The 20,941-nt window shown below is 44.4% G+C and overlaps 1 non-coding gene across 1 annotated transcript; it reads right to left on the bottom strand.

The window, feature by feature from the left end:
• Positions 1-67: 67 nt before the first annotated feature.
• On the bottom strand, positions 68-140 carry TRNAK-CUU. The gene has a single exon. It is a non-coding gene; the product is annotated as a tRNA-Lys (tRNA).
• Positions 141-20,941: the final 20,801 nt, after the last annotated feature.

A 20,941-nucleotide genomic window follows, 5' to 3' on the forward strand; every position in this document is an offset into this window, starting at 1 on the left:
TTAACAATTAAAAATATAAAATAAAAACAAATCGCCCACAAATTAAAAATATAAAATAAAAACAAATCGCCCACCGTGGGGCTCGAACCCACGACCACAAGGTTAAGAGCCTTGCGCTCTACCAACTGAGCTAGACGGGCTACTGTTGCTTTTGCTGTGCTATATAATATTTTATCCATTAAATAATACACGGATAATAAAACTATAATAATATCACTGTGCCTAAATATATACTCAAACTTACCTAAATTCATGTAAGTTGAGTTTAATTTGTCGTTCTTTTAAAATAAATTTTGATGAGTAAGATGTGAGATGTCTTTTTGTACCCCAAATGTAAAATATACTGCCTTGCTATTAATTTATTACCGTGTGTAGATTTTTTCTAGAGTAAAATCCATGTGTTAATTTTTGCTAATGACGTTTCGTGCCTAATGAAGGCACCTCTGCATTTGAAAACCAACTTGGTTAAATTGTTGTAAATTTGTAAAGGATTTTGGCGCCTGATATCACAAACTGAAATAGTTATTGAATTTTCTGATCGGCGACGAAATCTGACTATCTTAAAAAGAAATATAGATAATTATATATGTTGGCTTTGTAATTAATCACTATTATTTTTCAATGACAATGATATATGATGTGTTGGTAAATAAGATATAGTCATATTTGGTTGGCGGTGAAAAAGCAATTCTTTAACTATTTAAATTCATAATATTATATTGATAGAAGAGATATTGGTAAGTGATAAGGCTAAATTCATGCATCGGTCTAGGGGTTTTATTTCGTGAAATTACTGGGTCTAACGCATGTTTTAAGCCAGGTGTGTGAAGGTTTTCGCTAGATCCAGGAAAAGAAGAGGACGCTTGCATAGTCCTAGGAAACTGGCGAAAAAGTGGACATTATGAAAGACATTGCTTGACGGAGGAAGCCTCGGAGTTGAAGGGTAGAATAGGGATTTCTACGAAGACTCTAGAAGGCTATGTCCGCATCTATAAAAGGAAGAAGCATGCAAGCTGGAGGGACCTTCTCGGTGGAGGCCTCACGAACAGCCTGTTGCTCAGTTCACTTTTCACATACTTGGTTCTAATTCGCGGAGGATCTCGGGTTCGCGCTGGGGTTCACATTTAGCTTTCCGATAGTGTTTGAGGGTTGTAACACCGTCCTTCTTTGGGGCGAAGAAACAATTTATTTCTATTTTTTTTGTTTCTGCTGAATTCGCCGAGCTTCGCTATTCGAAGCTCGGTCCTCTTTTGTTTCTGGATATTTCTCTACTTTTATGCAAGTTTCGTTTTCGCTTACGTAGATCGTGATGATTTTTGTTGATTGATTATGTTTACTTGAATTCTGGAGTTGGATTGTTGGAGTTGGTTGTTTTCGTGGTTAATTTCAGGATTATTGTAGGTTAATGGTAAGATCTGGAAGAATGGAGTTTGTTTGTGGATGAATCGGGGTTTTGTTTTGCTGATGTTGTGGAGTTGTTTGTGATTGTTGGAATTTGGAGTTGATCGGAGCAGATCTGTGAGAATCGGAGTTATGGAGTTGATTTTGTTAGTTGTTGAGTTTGGATGGCTTGGATCCGGAGTGGATTAAGCGTCTGAAGTGATTCTGAGCAGGAGTGTTTTAATTTTATGCCTAGCTTACGTGTTTTCATTTCATTTCGCCTAGTTTATGTAGATCTGATGTATTTCCGATTCATATCAAGTTTTCGGCGTCCAAATCTTTATATTCTGTTTGAATCTAGGTGTGTGCTCTGTTTTCTTCATCTGCGAGTTTAGTTAAGTTGCGAAGGTGCATGTCGTAGTTAGTTGGAGCAAGGGTTGGTTATCTGCAGCTTTTTACCGTACTTGCTATTTCTGGAGATATGGTCCCCACTGTTATTTGCTTACTGTTTAGCTAGATTAGGTAGTCGTTGGCTTAGTCTAGGGAGTAATTGTGTCTTTCGGTATTGATGTCTGAATCCAGTAAGTTTTCTGTGTCATAGGTCTAGCGTTTACATTTCTTGCCTAGATCTAGTGGTAGTTTAAATCTCAACCCCTTTGCGTGGCAGCAGCCGTTTGTTTCCATAGTCTCTTAGCACTACTTTGCGAATCCATCACTGTGGGATCGACCCCACTTCCCTATACTAATTCATAGTATTCGGGTTGAGGGATTTATTTTTGAAGGGGAGTCGAGTGTGTCCAACGACAAAAACACTGTAGTTCTCTAGAGTTCCTGGACCCAGTGATCCAGTGGATTTAAGGAGCGTTGTGTCTGGACCGAGCTTTGCATTAATTCTCAAATGTGCACACTCGCTTACTCCAGAGTCTAGTCATTCGACATTAGAGTCGAGGTAGACACGACTCAACACTTCAAATGGCGCCGTTGCCGGGGATGGATGGCGTGCTTAGTGTTAGTGTTCAGAGTCTGTGGTGTAAATAGTTTTGATTGGTTTTCTTTCTCTTTTGTTTGCAGTTTATGAGCAGAGGCTCAAGATCTACCTACTGGAGCAACTCATCTGGGTGGAAACACGGCCAGTTTGATTGGCAAGTTAAGGATACAGTCTCTACTGTGACCACCAGATCAGGGTTCACCACGGGAGGTCCGTTTCCGAGTGAATCCACTAGCGACGAATCTTGGACGTCATCTGGACGCGAAGATCCAGAATCACCACCCGAATCAAAAACAGAGTCAGAAACAGGGGAATCAGAGGAAGTAGTCATGGCGCAGGTGGTAGACCCGGATCCAGAAATCGGCTCTCTCACTGCCCATTTAGATGGAGAACCAGCTCAAGCTATAGTGATGAATCCACGCCAGAGGACTATCGAGATCAAGACAAACGTACTCGGTATCTTGCCGACGTTCTCTGGGCGTAGAAATGAGTGCCCGTATGAGTTCTTAAATGAATTCAGTAAGTTATGTGGTATTCAGAAGAGGCCGAATGATGCAACAGAGGAGGATTATCGCCTACGAGCGATTCCGTTTACCTTGAAGGGGGAAGCTAATACGTGGCTATTGAGGTTGCCTCCGGATTCTATCCGCACGTGGAGGGACTTCAAGTTAGAATTCTTAGATTATTTCTTCACATCCAACAAGACGAATGCACTTAAGAAAGAAATACTAGAGTGTAAGCAAGATTACGATGAATCGTTGAGTCAGTATTGGTCGAGATTTAAGGGGTTGTTGGATGCATGCCCGAATCACCGAATGATAGAGGCAGAGACCTACTCTCTGTTTTACGAAGGAGCCACTCCCGAGTCAAAGGACTTAATGAACTCCTCGAGCGGGGGAAATTTCACAAGAAAAAGGGGAAGTGAGGCAAGAGAGATCCTAGGGAAGTTGATTGACGCTAAGAAGGCGTACGATAACCCTAGGAATGCAGTGAGAAGAGGATCGGTGCATGCTGTGAGAGAACAAGAAGATGACAAAGTCGAAGCAAGGATTGATAGGCTCGAGAAGGCTCTTTTGAACGCGATTGAAAAGGCAATTCCACTGGCTTCACAAGGGAAGGAGAAATCTCCTGGTCCAGGAGATAATCAAATTCAACAATATTACGGGACCCAGGAAGGAGATTATCAGGTCCAGGTCAATGCAATGGGAAGTTGGAATCCCGATGGGAGCTGGAATCCAGGGAGACAGAGAGATGCGCCCTGGAGAAACCATCCAAATTTCAGATGGACTGACAATGAACAGAATCAGCCGGCACCGCAACAAAGTCAGCAGTTTGCACCTCAGCCCGAAAGACAAGGTAATTGGTCAGGAAAGGAATCAAGAGGGGCAGGGCAACTGGATTAATCGGAACCAAGGAGACCACTCGAGCTGGGGAAACAGGAATCAGAGCAATCAAGGGAACTCTTATGTACCCCCACACCAAAGGAATTTTCAGAACAATTACCAGGGCCAAGGAAATCAATACAATAACTCTTCAGGCGGTCAAGGAAACGCTCGTCAGAATCAAGCAAGTGGACCGACTCTAAGTATCGGCCCAGGACCCAGTCAGCCACCGAAACCACCAAAAAGTATCGATGATATGGTGCACGACCTCGTCAGTTCTCAGCAACATATGCAAAACAACCTGCAATCGAACAATGACGTTGTGCACAAGCTTCAAGATGCTCAACAGGAGCAGAAAGCAGCCATGGATATGCTGGCTAAGCAATTGTCCCAGATAGCTACTTCTTTGTGTGATATGAGGGGAAATGAAGGGAAGATTCCCGCCTCCGTAAGGCCACCGGACAGAGCTAATATAAGTCAGATTACCTTGAGATCCGGGAAGGGATATGATGGGCCAGTGGTAAGAACAAAGGAGGTGACAGATCCCAAGGAAGACAGGGAAAAAGAGGATATAATTTCTAGGCCAAGACACTTGGAGGGAGGAAGTCCCTTGGTCAAGGATGACCTTAAGACAGGAGATTTAGAGAAACCTTTGCCTAGATCAACTGAACCATTCTTCCTCGATCCAGAGCCGGAGTTGGAAGATGAGGCAGTGGGAAAAGAAACTGGAGAGTTGTCAGCTGAAAGTTCTACCGGAGCAGGGAAGCGACTGAAACCCTTTCCGAGTCGGGGGGAAGCCAAGAAACAGAAGGAGGAACCGGTAGACTTCATGGACATTTTTGGGAAGTTGGAAATCAATCTGCCATTCTTACAGGCCCTGAAGATGCCAGTATTTAGCAAGTTCATCAAGGAATTTATAGCTGGGAAGGCTAGGCCCAGTGGGAAAATTCTGATAGGCGAGAACGTCTCCGCAGTGATTCAGAAGAGGAAGATGCCTTCTAAATGCAATGACCCAGGTATGTTCACCTTGCCCATCTCTATTGGTGATGTGAGAATCGAGCCACGCTATGTGTGATTTGGGTGCGTCGATAAATGTGTTACCACTTTCCATATACAAGAAATTAGTGGGGGTAGGCATGGTAGACACGAGGGTTGTGATTCAACTGGCGGACAGGTCATGCATCTGTCCTGAAGGGGTGCTTGAGAATGTGATAGTCAAGGTACATGACTTCTTGTACCCTGCTGATTTCCATGTGATTAAGATGAGTGATAATGAGTCTGCAGAGTCGGGCGGAGTTCTTTTAGGGAGACCCTTCCTACGTACCGCTAAGACTATCATTGATGTTTTTGATGGAACAATTTGTCTTGATTACAATGGGGAGAAATACACATTCAGCATTGATGAGGCAATGAAGAAACCTCTTGACGTTGAAAATCTGCATGCTATAGATGTTATTAACCCTTTGGTCCAAGAATACCTTGAGACGGAATTAATGCAGGAACAGATTGAGAACTCCGGGATGAGTCATGCCATTGATAGAGAAGTGGCCAGTTGGTGTCAAGCAATGAACACAAGCGAGTTATCAGATGAGGAGCTAGCTGAAGCAATTCTAAAATTCTGTGCAAATCCGGAGCTAGCTAGGTCACGGAATACACCTTATGTGGCGAGTGTGGAAGGTTCTGCTGGGTCGAGGAAGAGAATGACAACGGAAGTAACATAGAAAAATCCCTCGCCCCAGGAAAAAGATGTTCCCAAGAAAGAGTTGAAAACACTTCCATCAGGCCTAAAGTATGCGTATCTAGAGGAGAACGAAACTTTCCCTGTGATTATCAACAGCAGCTTGACCGAGGAACAAGAAGAGGGACTGCTGAAGGTAATCCGAAGAAACAAGAAGGATATTGGGTGGACACTCTCTGACTTGGTAGGAATTAGTCCAGATTTGTGCATGCATCACATCCGCTTGGAGGAAGGAGCAAAAGCCTGCAGAGATCCTCAACGCAAATTGAATCCTAACATGAGGGAGGAAGTGCTGAAAGAAGTATTGAAACTACTCTCCCTAGGAATCATTTATTCCATACCCGACAGTGAATGGGTGAGTCCAGTCCATATGGTACCCAAGAAGTCAGGAATACAGGTGGTCAAGAACGACAAGAATGAATTGGTGCCCACCAGACTAGTTACTGGGTGGAGGATGTGCATCGATTATAGGAAGTTAAATGAAGCGACCAAGAAAGACCATTTCCATCTACCTTTCATTGACCAGATGCTGGAGAGGCTAGCAGGAAAGCAATACTTCTGTTTCCTAGATGGGTATAGTGGGTATTTTTAAATCTATGTGGATCCCGAGGACCAGGAGAAGACAACTTTCACGTGTCCTTTCGGCACGTATGCTTACAGGAGGATGCCGTTTGGCCTGTGCAATGCGCCAGGCACTTTTCAGCGGTGTATGATGAGTATCTTCTCGGATCTTTTGGAGGACTGCATCGAGATTTTTATGGACGACTTCACTGTGTACGGGAATTCATTTGACTCATGTTTGGCTAGTTTGGATATAGTATTGAGAAGGTGCCGGGAAAAACATTTGGTTTTGAACTTCGAGAAATGCCACTTTATGGTCCCTGAGGGAATTGTCCTAGGGCACGTAGTCTCGGAAAGAGGTATACAGGTAGACCAGGCAAAGATTGAAGTGATCTCAAAACTGCCTTACCCAACGAATCAGAAGGAGGTGAGAGGATTCATAGGGCATGCAGGATTTTATAGGAGGTTCATAAAAGATTTCGCAAAAATTGCTCAGCCACTCACCCACTTGTTGCATAACGATGTTGATTTTGTCTTTGATGAGGAATGCAAAAAGGCGTTTCAGTTGTTAAAAGACAGGCTAGTATCTGCGCCTATTATTAGAGCGCCCGACTGGAATCTACCCTTTGAGATTATGTGTGACGCAAGCGATTATGTCGTGGGAGCGGTGCTAGGTCAAAGAGTTGATGGGAAAAGCTATGTGATCTTTTATGCTTCAAAAACGCTAAATCAAGCTCAGAGAAATTATGACACTACTGAAAAAGAAATGCTGGCGGTAGTATACTCATTTGAGAAATTTCGCCCGTACTTGCTTGGGTCGAGGGTGATAGTCTTCACCGACCACGCGGCTATAAAGTACCTGTTGGCAAAGAAAGAATCCAAGCCGAGATTAATCCGATGGGTGTTGCTTTTGCAGGAATTCGATTGGGAAGTCAGAGACAAAAAAGGAACAGAAAATAAAGTAGCCGACCATCTGAGCAGGATATTTCAAGGGGAGACCGAGGAAGCAATACCGGATGCATTCCCAGAGGAACATTTGTACTACGTAAAAAAAATTCCTCGACCTATCAGCTGGGAAGAGATTATGGTGTTAACAGGTCCAGGGGATGCCGAAAAAGGGAAATGTCATCAAAACGCTGAGCCATAGTTCGCAGACCTGGCAAATTACTTAGTCACTGGAGAGGTGCCCAGTTCGCAAGTAATTTCCCGGGCCCAGAAGATGAAATTGAAAAGCGAGGCCAAGAACTATTTCTGGGATGACCCGTATTTGTGGCGAATGAGAGCCGACCAAGTAATCCGGAGGTGTATTCCGGAGTGGGAACAGAGGGATGTGCTGAATCATTGCCATGCCCTAGCTTGTGGAGGTCACTTTGGACCTAGGAAGACCGCAAGGAAGGTGTTAGATAGTGGTTTTTACTGGCCTACATTGCATAAGAATGCGTTCGAGTTTTGTCAGAATTGTGAGAGGTGTCAACAGACTGGGGGAATCTCCAGAAGAGATGAAATGCCGCAAGTCCCGGTGATCGTTTGTGAAATGTTCGATGTTTGGGGAATGGACTTCATGGGTCCATTTCCATCTTCATACGGGAATACATACATACTAGTGGCAGTGGATTATGTTTCGAAATGGATAGAAGCCAAGGCGACCACATCTTGCGAAGCTAAGGAGGTATCGAAGTTTCTTAGAGCTAATATCTTCAATCGGTACGGAGTGCCCAGAGCTATAATATCTGACAATGGGACGCATTTCCGCAACCGGACTATTGAAGCTTTGATGAGAAAGTATGGCGTCCACCAACGACTGTCTACACCTTATCATCCTCAATCTAACTGCCAGGCGGAAATATCCAACAGAGAGATAAAGGCTATACTGGAAAAGACGGTTAATCCGTCTAGAAAAGACTGGAGTAAGAGGCTTGGAGAGACACTATGGGCTTACCGGACGGCGTACAAGACGCCTATTGGGATGTCACCATATAGGCTTGTGTTCGGCAAAATGTGTCACTTGCCCGTGGGAGTAGAACACCGAGCATATTGGGCGGTCAAGGAGATGAACATGAGACCCGAATCTTGCGAGGAAGAGAGGAAATTGTAGCTGCAGGAGTTGGATGAGCTAAGGCTGGAGTCATATGAATCGGCAATGTGGTACAAAGAGAAAACAAGACTTTGGCATGACAAGAACCTCCGAGTCAAGGAATTGCAAGTTGGGCAGAAAGTTCTCCTATTCCAATCCCGGCTCAAGTTGATGCCTGGTAAGCTAAAGTCCAAATGGGTCGGACCATACACTGTTGTGAGTCTTCGTGCAAATGGAGCAGTAGAGATCTAGGGAAGTGCTCCAAACTCTACTCCATTTCTTGTCAATGGCCATAGGGTGAAAGTATTTAGGGATAATTCGGAGATGTGTGTAGTGGACGAAATGCCACTACGCGCACTCCCTGATATCGCCTAATCGGTCTGGGAAGTGAGTGTTCTTAGAGAATTTCCTAGGTCCAGTATCCAAGAAGTTTTAACATGTCCTGACCTAGGGAATCTTGAGAACACTTGAACATAAAATGTAAATATTTAATCGCTTTCTTTAAAATCAAGAAAAACCCAAACAAATCAGAAAAAATAATCTTCCAAAAATATTTTCGAAATACTAGACTCCTTAAGGAATGTTTTTGATACTGTCATACCCTAGACCCGGGGAGTCTGGCGTTTCAATTTTTTTAGTTTAGTGTTTTTCTCTAAGTGTGATTTTGCAGAAGAAAGTTACTTGGGCAGGGAATTGAGAAGTAAAATTTTGGAGGGAGTTGGCACCGGCTCGGATTTCAAAGGACACCTTTATGGGAGGCGTACAGTCGCTGGCATCATGCCTGCAACCCGCCTGCAAAATCGTCCTCGCCCATACTTATCGGATAATAACCGTGTTCTTTTATTTTTACTTACTTACTCTCTCTCTCTCTACATCCCAAACTCTCTCTAGGTTTTCTTTTCTAACCCTAATCAAAGAAGTTTCCGTCCAAGTCTTTGTCAAAAAAAAATTTCTGCAGAATTCTCCATGGATAACAAGCAAAGTGCCGGGAACACCTCAGGATCCGCCGATTCAAGTGCGGCGATGTTTATGGCAGACATGCTACAAAAATTTGGGGGACCAGAAAAGGTGATGGAGGCGTTTGCCATGTTCGCGGCTGTAATGGGGAAATTCGTACCAACCGCCTCAACCTCCTCCGCACCACCACCAGAGACCGTTCAAGAAACCACCGCTGAGCCGGAGGCCGTCGCAGAACCCACTGCCGCCGTTTCAGAACCAACCGCTGCAGAAACTCGCGAAGACGAAGCAGATCTGGCCGCGGGGTTGGAGTTGTTGGCCGTAAGTGCACCCAGGTTAGGATCTGCCACTGAGGGGGAAACCCCTGTTACTGATAGCCGTGTTGAGGGGGAAACCCCTGTTTTGGAGGAGTTTGTTGAGGGGGAAACCCCTGTTGATGGAGTTGAAATTCCAGAGGGCAACGAAGCCCTAGATGCTGAAAGAAATGTGGAGGGGGAAACCCCAGAAGTGGTTGGGGGCGACGAAGCCCTAATTACTGAGGAAGTGGTCAGAGAGGGGGGAACCCCTGAGAAGTCTGCGGGTACAGAAACCCACGTTGGAGAAGGCTTGGAGGGGATAGAGACCCCTGTTTATTTTTCAGGAGCAACCCCATTGTTGAACGAGGAAGGAGAAGCCCTCGGTGCTGAGAATGTCCAAGAACCCGTCGATGTCGGGTTGGATTTGATAGTGGATCTGACTGATGTCCCCGAAGGGACCGATTCACCGGTTAACGCAAGGGAAGCACAGAGACAGGCTCGTTGGAGCCTGCTTGATGAGATCGATGAAACCGTCCAGCAGACGGAGGAAGAAATGCTGGGTCCAGAAGCCACAGCACCTGAGCAGGCAGAATCTCCCAGACCGAGCAGAGGGGAGAGTGATGCAGAGGAACGCCGCCACGCGGCCGAGAAGAAAAGGAAGGGGAAACAAATTGCTCCTTCCAAGACCAAGAAGGCGAAAGGGAAATCCACTGAATCCTCACTTCCTCGACCTGCCAAGGTACCATACGCTGCAGAGCCCGAGGATTCTGCTGGGTCTAGAGACTCTGAAGAAGAACAAGAAGAGGAGCTCAACTTTGAGCCAACTGAGATCTGGATTACAAGAGAGCTCCTGGACGAGATGAGAAAGTTTGACGACCCGAAACGCGCAACCATCCACAAGGAGAAGAGTGCCCAGGGCAAGTACGCTAAGTATGGAAAAATGTACAGCTCATCGGAGCTCAAGCAGATCGCTTGCAATGATGAATTCCGAACTTATATCGACGCAATCGGCTTTGATTGGCTGCTCAAGCACAGCACCGCCGAAGTTCCAATAGACCTGGCAAGGGAATTCTTCTCCACCTTCCGATTTAAGTCCACCACCGATCTGAATGCTGACTCCATCAAATTCCGGCTCTTCAATGAAGAGCATGTGATGAGCATCCGTGAATGGACTCTACGGATGGGACTGCTTACGCGCACAGAGGATGATGAGGGTTTGTGGAGCGAGAGAATGATTGGTCCGCCGAAGCTGACGCCGGGATTCAAGACGTAGAACGCATGGGAGTTTGTGGCTCACCCTAGGGTAGGTCAGTTCAAAACCAGCTGGTCGAAGGCCCACCATATTGAGAACAGGGTCCTGCGATTCGCCCAGACTTTCATTAGCTACAACCTGATGGGCACAGCCAACAACGCTCTGACGACCCCCTACTTGTACTTCACTTGGTGCATGGCCTAGGGAGTACGTGTTCACTTGGGCTATTGGTTAGCCCAAGCCTGCCATCAAGTAACAGCCAACCCTTCCCGACATCTTTACACATGCCACCTTCTAGGGGCTTACCTGCAACGCAACGTTATTATGAAAATCCACAAGTCCTGCAGAGAAGTGAAGATGTGTCTACCCCCGGAGGTGTTCAACGTGGACTACTTTTTCAATAAGGGGCTGCTCATTACGCAGGGAAGGGACGTGTGCTTTTATGAGGTTGGTCAGTCGAAGGCGCAGACGAAGCAGGAGCCTGAGATGGTGGAGGAGAAGGATACTGCTGACATGGAAGCCGGAGCCAGGATAGAAGTAGAAGAAGTAAGGAAAGAGGTTGGATGGATGAGGTCAGAAATGAAAATGGTTTTGGAGGGGATTGTGGCCCTACGGGGTAAAGGAAGGGACAGTGCTGAGGATACAGAAGTCAGGAAGTTAGTTGAGGAAGTGAGAAACGAAGTAGAGAATGTGAGGAAGGAGGTAATCGGTGTACGAAAAGAAGTGACGGAGATACGGAGGGAAATAGGGAGAAGTAGAGAGGAGGTCGTAGCCCTGAAGGGGCGTATCACCGACCTAGTGGCAGAATCGTCAAGGCGTTCCGACAAGATGGCGGAGGCCGTCGCACTGATGATGAAGATGACGAAGTGGCTTCAAGCGAAGTTCCCCGAGACACCGATGGGACTTCCTGAACCTAGCGGCGGTTCCAAGACGCCGGGTCAAGGGAGTCTAGCTGTACAGAAGCCGCCACAAGCCCAAAGGCCTCAGACCACCCCGTCTTCCTCCAGGCCCGTGCTTTTGAAGAAAACCGTACCCCGACCCACAGAAGATCAGAAGGAGACGCCGGAGTCACCGGCACGAAAGAAAGTTAAAGTGACCCAACAGACAGTGCCACCCAAGTCTGGCTCCCGCAGGGGCCAGAACCCGAATTGAATTTCCCCCAGAACCAAGTAACTTTTACTTTTCTGTTTTTTTACTTTTCGTTTTTCTTTCGCTTGTGTTTTTATGTGCCAGCATGCATCGTTCTGTATATATGTGTTATACCTTCCTACACTTAGCCCAATTTTTGGTCTAAGTGTGAGAAGAGGTTGTTTTGGTTTTGTATGTTGCGCTTTCTCTCACTTAGCCCGATGTTCGGTCTAAGTGTGAAAAGTTTGTTTTGTTTTTGTGCTTTGTTTGCGTTTGTGTCTGTTGTCTGCTGTTCTTACTTCCTTTTCCCCCTTCACTAGGATAGCTTGGGGACAAGCTTGAGTGAAGTGGGAGGGGGGGAGTAAGTATGGTGTTTGTGTTCTTTCTGTTTTAAGAGTCTTTAGGATTTGTGTTTCGCATGAGCTAGTGAGATAATAAGGCAGGTTTCCCTTAGTGAGAGCAATTGAAGAGAGAATACATGTCAACTTTGACACCTTCTTCCTTAATAAACCAAAGGCGGTCTGAATGAAGTTGGGACGATGGAAAAAGCCTTAGATAACCCAGCTGTGCAGCCCTACTATAAAAGCAAGTTATAAGCCTAAACACTTTTTTGTGCTAACATGTAAATTGGGCTGCCACTTGATGCTTAGGGAGTAGAGTATGAAGGAGAAAAAATGGGTTTCGGAGGTATAAGCTGGACGAAGTCCAGGAAAAGGAGGTATAAGCTGGACGAAGTCCAGGGGAGAAATAAACTAAAAATTCGGAGGTATAAGCTGGACGAAGTCCAAAGGAAAAAATATATATATAAAAGGGGGAATAGAAGAAAAAAAAAACAAAAAAAAAAGGAAATCTAAGGGCAGGAAGCAATAGTAACCTGACCCAGGATTTAAGAGGAAAAAGGGGACTGTAGAAAGGAGAAACTCTCATAACCCAACGCATCAGTGGCATAACTTTAACTGGGGAGCGTTTTGATCCTAACATACCTGGTGAGGAATGAGTGATCGAGCGAACCTAACAGCTGGGGTGTCAATAGGCTATCTTGACGAACTGACGGACCGTTTAGGTAGAAGAGGGAAGGGGGAAGATTTGAAGACTGTAGACGATCGGATTGAACTTAAGCTTGTAGGGACGGTTGCCTAAAAGTCGAACCTGGTTCATGTTTGTTTGTGTTTTGATTCTTTGTGTTGTTTTCTTTTATAAGTCTGTTTTTTTTATTTTGCAAGTTGTCTAGGTCTAGGAGTATGTTTTTGTTTTTGTTTGTAGAGTCGTTCTTGGGGACCGTGCATTGAAATTCGCCTTATTTCTTTCTCTTGTCTTTTATACTTGAGGACAAGCATGGTTTAAGTGTGAGCAGTTTGATAAGGCTAAATTCATGCATCGGTCTAGGGGTTTTATTTCGTGAAATTACTGGGTCTAACGCATGTTTTAAGCCAAGTGTGTGAAGGTTTTCGCTAGATCCAGGAAAAGAAGAGGACGCTTGCATAGTCCTAGGAAACTGGCGAAAAAGTGGACATTATGAAAGACATTGCTTGACGGAGGAAGACTCGGAGTTGAAGGGTAGAATAGGGATTTCTACGAAGACTCTAGAAGGCTATGTCCGCATCTATAAAAGGAAGAAGCATGCAAGCTGGAGGGACCTTCTCGGTGGAGGCCTCACGAACAGCCTGTTGCTCAGTTCACTTTTCACATACTTGGTTCTAATTCGCGGAGGATCTCGGGTTCGCGCTGGGGTTCACATTTAGCTTTCCGATAGTGTTTGAGGGTTGTAACTGTCACACCTCAACCCCTCTGACGTATACTCTTATAATAAATAAATCCCTTATCATAAAAGCAATCAATACACGTGTCTAATTCATGGAACACCCATATTATATAAGTTCAAACCAACACTTAACCGATACATATTTCAAAATATCATGTAAAGTAGTGGAACCCTCACACCACTCTATATACTATACATTTATCTACATGCAAAATGATGGGGAAGAGAAGGTTGCCAATATGCGTCAGCCACCGAACCTGATAACACGTGGAGTTCCTATGACCCATGTCAGTCAAAACTTTACTGCTATCTTATTCCTGAAAAATTTAGTGGTTTATATGAGCCACAACTCAGTATATATAAATTTCTACCTTTAGTCTCACATGATACAAACATCAAGCATATTCTTTTATCAATACATATAATCAGAAATAAATATATAATATAATTTAAAAACAAACCATTTCATATTCATATGCATATGTCACTCTATTCAGTTTATTATTCTGTAACATTCAAGCCTGGTATCTGCCCGGGATTCCTCTATGACCCGAAGGTCCCTCTGTAATTGGACTCATAGGTCCCTCTGTATTTGACCCGAAGGTCTCTCTGTAATTGGACTCATAGGTCCTCTAAAATTTCAGATCCAGTACAAGACTGTCACAGATCCTCTTTAATCCAATGATTCACATAATCGGTATCATAAACATATCCTTTGCACCAATAATATATCCATATCATATTCCATCAAATTATCTAATATATCTAAACAAACATGTCCATTTCAGCAATCAAATATTCATATCATATTCGACCATCAAAATCAAACAATTCATAATCATATCAATTTCACACCATATAATCCAATAATTCACTCCAATTCAACATATAACAATCAACCACATAACACATGTAAAACTAAAAGTGTGATTTATACACACCTGATGGCGACAATAATCGAACCCTTAACTCTGCCTCCTGATCTACCTACCGCCCTCAATCATATCTAGCCGTGAATTTAGTACTTCTCTTTTTCTCATTCTTCTTTCTTCAGCTAAATCACTTAAACCCTCAACTCTTTCTCTTCGTATAATCACTTTGAGTTTATCTCTCCCTTTCTGTAATATTACAGTGCATCTCCTCTATTTTTATAAACTAAGATGTCGGTCTAACTTACTTAAATATATCATGCTAAAACAATACATGTGTGGCTCAGCTCCAATTACAAAATACATATATATATAGCAAACATTTATATATATTCATAAATTGGGTGTTTCGATCAATACAAGATATTTAAACAATTAAAATTATGACAAGTGTTATAACATGCATGCAATTGTATGGATTTAATTTGTACACGTATAGAATATGTGTTAAACATGTGATCCTTCATTTTCTTTAGTAAAAGTTACATGTGTACACATGCACACATATTTAAAGTTAATTATTTAATATTTAAAGTACTCATACGCATATACTTTATATGCATAACATATAATTATGCAAATAACATTATAAATATGCAAATTTATGCATGTTTCGGGTTAGGGATGTCACAGTAACAACGTCCTTCTTTGGGGCGAAGAAACAATTTATTTCTGTTTTTTTGTTTCTGCTGAATTCGCCGAGCTTCGCTATTCGAAGCTCGGTCCTCTTTTGTTTCTGGATATTCCTCTACTTTTATGCAAGTTTCGTTTTCGCTTACGTAGATCGTGATGATTTTTGTTGATTGATTATGTTTACTTGAATTCTGGAGTTGGATTGTTGGAGTTGGTTGTTTTCGTGGTTAATTTCAGGATTATTGCAGGTTAATGGTGAGATCTGGAAGAATGGAGTTTGTTTGTGGATGAATCGGGGTTTTGTTTTGCTGATGTTGTGGAGTTGTTTGTGATTGTTGGAATTTGGAGTTGATCGGAGCAGATCTGTGAGAATCGGAGTTATGGAGTTGATTTTGTTGGTTGTTGAGTTCGGATGGCTTGGATCCGGAGTGGATTAAGCGTCTGAAGTGATTCTGAGCAGGAGTGTTTTAATTTTATGCCTAGCTTACGTGTTTTCATTTCATTTCGCCTAGTTTATGTAGATCTGATGTATTTCCGATTCATAGCAAGTTTCTGGCGTCTAAATCTTTATATTCTGTTTGAATCTAGGTGTGTGCTCTGTTTTCTTCATCTGCGAGTTTAGTTAAGTTGCGAAGGTGCATGTCGTAGTTAGTTGGAGCAAGGGTTGGTTATCTGCAGCTTTTTACCGTACTTGCTATTTCTGGAGATATGGTCCCCACTGTTATTTGCTTACTGTTTAGCTAGATTAGGTAGTCGTTTGCTTAGTCTAGGGAGTAATTGTGTCTTTTGGTATTGATGTCTGAATCCAGTAAGTTTTCTGTGTCCTAGGTCTAGCGTTTACATTTCTTGCCTAGATCTAGTGGTAGTTTAAATCTCAACCCCTTTGCGTGGCAGCAGCCGTTTGTTTCCATAGTCTCTTAGCACTACTTTGCGAATCCATCTCTCTGGGATCGACCCCACTTCCCTATACTAATTCATAGTATTCGGGTTGAGGGATTTATTTTTGAAGGGGAGTCGAGTGTGTCCAACGACAAAAACACTGTAGTTCTCTAGAGTTCCTGGACCCAGTGATCCAGTGGATTTAAGGAGCGTTGTGTCTGGACCGAGCTTTGCATTAATTCTCAAATGTGCACACTCGCTTACTCCAGAGTCTAGTCATGTTTTGTTGGCGGTGAAAAACAAATCTTTAACTATTTAAATTCATAATATTATATTGATAGAAGAGATATTGATGCCTAAAATTTTTAAAAATTTTCATAAAATATGCGTCAATGTCCCTTCTATCAATATCCGAATAAAAATGGATCATTTTGAGTTTATCATGGGAAAAAAATTACGCACATTTTATGGTATATACAAAAAGAAGTACTGTTTCTGTAAAAAAAATAGGACAGGTGGTTTGGTCCATCATATAAAGTGGGCGGCTAATAAGAGCATCCACAACCGTGCTCTTGCCAGCTGCACGGTTGCAGGCCCGACTCCACTTTTTTTGCCTGCTCTCTGGCAAGAGCACAACACCCACAATTGTGCTCTTCCGCAAGGACGAGCACAATTAATTTAAAATTCAATTACACAAAAACATTTCCATAATACTAAAATTCATTAAAAAACCACAATAAATATTAAAAATTACAAATAAAATAAAAAAGACATAATTAAAATCCTAAAAATTTAAAATTACATAATTAAAATCCTAAAAATTAAAAATTACATAATTAAAATACTAAAAATTAAAAATTACATAATTAAACTCCTAAAAATTAAAAATTACATGATTATTGGCTAATATTACCCGAGGAAGACTACGCATCCGGCGACACCAACCCCAATTATTTTTTGAGACCCAATATCATGTCCTCGTGCGTTTGAAGTTGCGTGGGGGTCATAGTTGACCTATCGGCCATATTGAGTTGGACCAAAAGGGCCCACAACGAGTTGTTCGGGGGTGGAGGTGGAACATAGGGTGCAGGTTCGGGGGTGGGGGCCGATGGAGTCGCGGAGCGCCGGCGGTCGGCCGCCGCCTTCTTCCTTCCTTGCGGTTGGCGTTGGGAACCGCTTGGTCCGGCGTCGGGGCTACCCAAGTTAGCTCCGGCGAGTTGGCTAGCCACTTCTTTGGAGCCGGAGTCGGATAGGGATACCGACCTTGACCGTTTGGAGGAGCCGCTCGAGGAGGATGTTACGCCTCCCATATACCTCGGGTGGAACCGCGTTTCCTGCCAAACGTTGAGGTACTTGAACGACTTACCGTTCAAGGATTGGTAGGTGCTCAGCGCGGCAGTGATGATGTCGACCTCGCTCCGGCTGCTCCCGGCATTCCGCGACTCCTGGAGGAAATAGCCATTGAACTTGCCAATTTCTTCGTTGGCTAAGCCGATGCAGTTGCGCACCATACTCTCGTTGCGCTCGATCGTTCCCGGCGGCCGGTTTGCATTGTACTGGCGAGAGACGCGCTACCAAAAGTGATCGCTGGTTTGGCTCGTGCCAACCGTCGCATCTTTGGAGATTTCGAAGTACGCCTTGAACAATTTATCCATCTCTGCCGGCGTGTACGATGTTCGGACACCGCTACGAGTAGAAGCCGGCAAAGTTTGGGAGGGGGCGGTCGGCCTAGGCTCCGGTGTCCACCCGTATCGCCCTTCGGAGGCACCTTGGTCGTCTATTGGGTATGGCCAGTAGCCACCCGGAACGGCCGAATCTTGGGTGAGAGGAGGGGCCGAATATTCCGTTTCCGGACTAGGAAACTGTTATGCACCAAACCATTCGGGGTTCCAACCGTGAGAGGGCGGGTTGTCATCGCCTTGGCCGGACATTGTCAGGTTAGGAGAGAATGAAGATGAAAATGGATATGGGAGAATGAAGATGAGAATGGATATTGGAGAATGAAGATGAGAATTGTGTAGTTTGTTGTGAATTTTTGGGTGTGAAAGTGGGGGTATTTATAGATGAAAGTGTGTATTTTTGGGGGGAAAAAATAAAAAAAATTAAAAAAGTGTAAAAAACGGTAATAAACCGTTATAATTTTTTTGGGAACTAAAAATTTTTTTAATCGGTTTTTTTAATTAAAAACCGATTTTAAATTAAAAAAAATTAAAGGTCGTTGCCCAATCGCCGCGCGACAGGTCAGCTGCTCGCTGGCGCGGCGCAAGCGCAGCGGCGGCGAGACACATCCGTTCCAGCTGCGCGGACGGCGGTGGCGACGGCTGCCACCGATGCGGATGCTCTAAGGCCCATGGCATGCAATAATTTGTGCGTATCTAATTTATATGTGACCGAAAATATGAAGTCCTACTCCATGTCCATGGAGTAATATCCAGGCAATCACTGTCAACACCCATCTATTCTTTGTTTTTGATGCTAATAATTTGTGAAATCAACCCTCCTCATCACATAATTTTATAAAAGTTGTTATATCATTTGAAATTTAGATTGATATGGTTGGATTTGCAGCTAAAGATTTTCCAATTTAAACAAATTAATCAGTGCACGTGATTTATTTATAATAAGTCTATTCGTGTTGCATTAGATCATGTTCTATGCGTAATTGAAATCTCTAACGTGAATTCTATAGAGAAAAATCGATACTTTAATAATTCTCTAAATAATCAAAGTGACTTGCTACTTCTCAACCTAATGACTTTTAAAACTCGACAAGAGATCAACCAATCTTCTTGAGCATCCACAGTGGGACGGATGTCCCGGCGGACATCCCGACGGACTTCTCAAAAATACATTTTGCCACGTCATAAGGACATCCCACTGCACCGCCAAGTCACAAGGACATCCCACTGCACAATGGCGGATATCCCCAAGGACATCCCGACGGACTTCCCACAATAATAAAAATTCACAAATTCACCAAATTAAACAATTTACGGAATTAAAATTTCGACAAAAATACGGAGAAAATGCAACCACTTTATTTAAAACAAAAAACATACATACTCCCTCCGTCCCGCTTTAGGAGACCCGGTTGATCAATTTCGGGTGTGCCGCTTTAGGAGTCCCGGTTGGGATAAACTAATAAAAATGCTTACAAAGTAAGTAAAAAGGTATTAAAAGTGGGTCTCAACATCCACTACAATATTTATTTATTACACACTCAATTAAAAGTGGGTCCCGACATCCACTACAGCATTTATTTATTACACACTCAATTAAAAGTGGGTCCCAACATCCACTATAACATTTATTTATTACAAATTCAAACACCTTCTTAAAACATGTGTCCGACTCAACCGGGACTCCTAAAGCGGGACGGAGGGAGTAATTATTAAAAAAATACATAGTTAAAAAAAACAACCTACAACTTCGAAAAATGCGGCCCCCGTCTCACTCCTCGTCGTCCCCGCCGCCAGTCCCGTCGTAATTCTCGGGCAGGGGTGCCATCCCCAAATCGCGTCGCATATTGCCGATGGCATCCTTCAACATAATCTTGTATAAGGGGCCAGTCGCTGAAAGCCACTTCTCCATGGTGATTAAAAGTAAATCATGTTGTTGTATACGGGCGAGCGTGGGAGCTCAGGATCGATCTGGGAAGGAGCTGCAGAAGGAGCTACCGATTGGACCTCGGGTCCGGACACGCTGGCGCTTCCCCTAGCCATCCGCATCACGGACTTTTGCCCAACCGGGCGACGGCGGCGGGATTGAGGGGTCGGGAACTATGCCTCGGCTTCAGGGAGTTCGTGGGAACTGGCACTGCTGCTGTTCCCCGGAGGGGTTGATCTTCATCCGCTTCGGCCAGCCAGTTCAACACCCGAACTAAACTTGGCGGAAGTCTGCACCACAAGATAGACCTCCCAATATTTAAAATCCTCGAAACCCAATTCACTGTCGGGGTACTGTTGGTGAGACAGAAGCTTCACATCATCGGCGGACATGCCGTTGGTTGCCGTGCGGAGGTTGTTTAGGTAGATGCCGGAAAATCGGCTGAGTTGCCTCCTCAGCCGCTCCCACTGTTTCCGGCATTGCTCTCCATCGTGAGGCTACCCACCGAGTGGTTTGAATTGGAGGTAGCTTCGGCTAATGCGCCACCACATTCTGTCGATATGCTGGTTAGCCCCGACGTAGGGATCCTCGACTACACTGCTCTAGGCCTTCGCCAGCGTGACGCACTCCTCTATGCTCCAGATGGTCCTCTTTCTCCTGTCGGCTTCCTCCCCCTCGGCCCCCGCCCCACCCTCGTTCCCCGCACGCGCAGACTAGGTAGTGGCCTCTCCTTTGCCCTTCCCTCTCCCTTGTCTCTGCTCCCTCACTCCCGCCGATGGCATCTCAGTGGGAGAATCCCTGACCTGAGATAGCCCCAACTCCTCAAAAGAGAAAGTCTCGATGCCGGTGAACTGAGTCTCCAGAGGAGTACTCTGGGGGGAATCACCCGACCATAGATCCATGTAGGGGTGATAGACATTGTCCCCAGGTGATTGGGGGACCCCCTACCTGCTCCCCCGCAGCGACAGGCATGCCATGCATCATACCGGGCATAATCATCCCAGGCATCTAGGGCATCATCCCGGGCATTGCGGCACTCATCCCGGGCATTTGGGGCATCATCCCACACCAAAAGGGGTACATATTGTAGTACTCGGGCATCATCCCCGCCATTTGGGGTCGGGGCATCATCGGCGCCATTCCGGGCATCACCCCGGACATCGGTGCACTTCTGCCAGCATTTTCCCCAACTCTAACGGGAAAAGTCAGCGTTTGTGACTCGCTCATGGTGGGGGAATCACTATCGAAGTGCTCCATTTATCTTCTGAATAAATGAAACTAGAGAGAGAAACTCGTTAAAACAAGTGGTGTGAATGAAATGAAGTTTAACGAGCCGAATATATAGCGTTTTTTAAAAAAAAATCTGGAAGTCCGTC

The sequence above is a fragment of the Salvia splendens genome, chromosome 1 (genome assembly GCF_004379255.2).
Source record: "Salvia splendens isolate huo1 chromosome 1, SspV2, whole genome shotgun sequence".
In the NCBI taxonomy this organism is placed as follows: domain Eukaryota; kingdom Viridiplantae; phylum Streptophyta; class Magnoliopsida; order Lamiales; family Lamiaceae; genus Salvia; species Salvia splendens.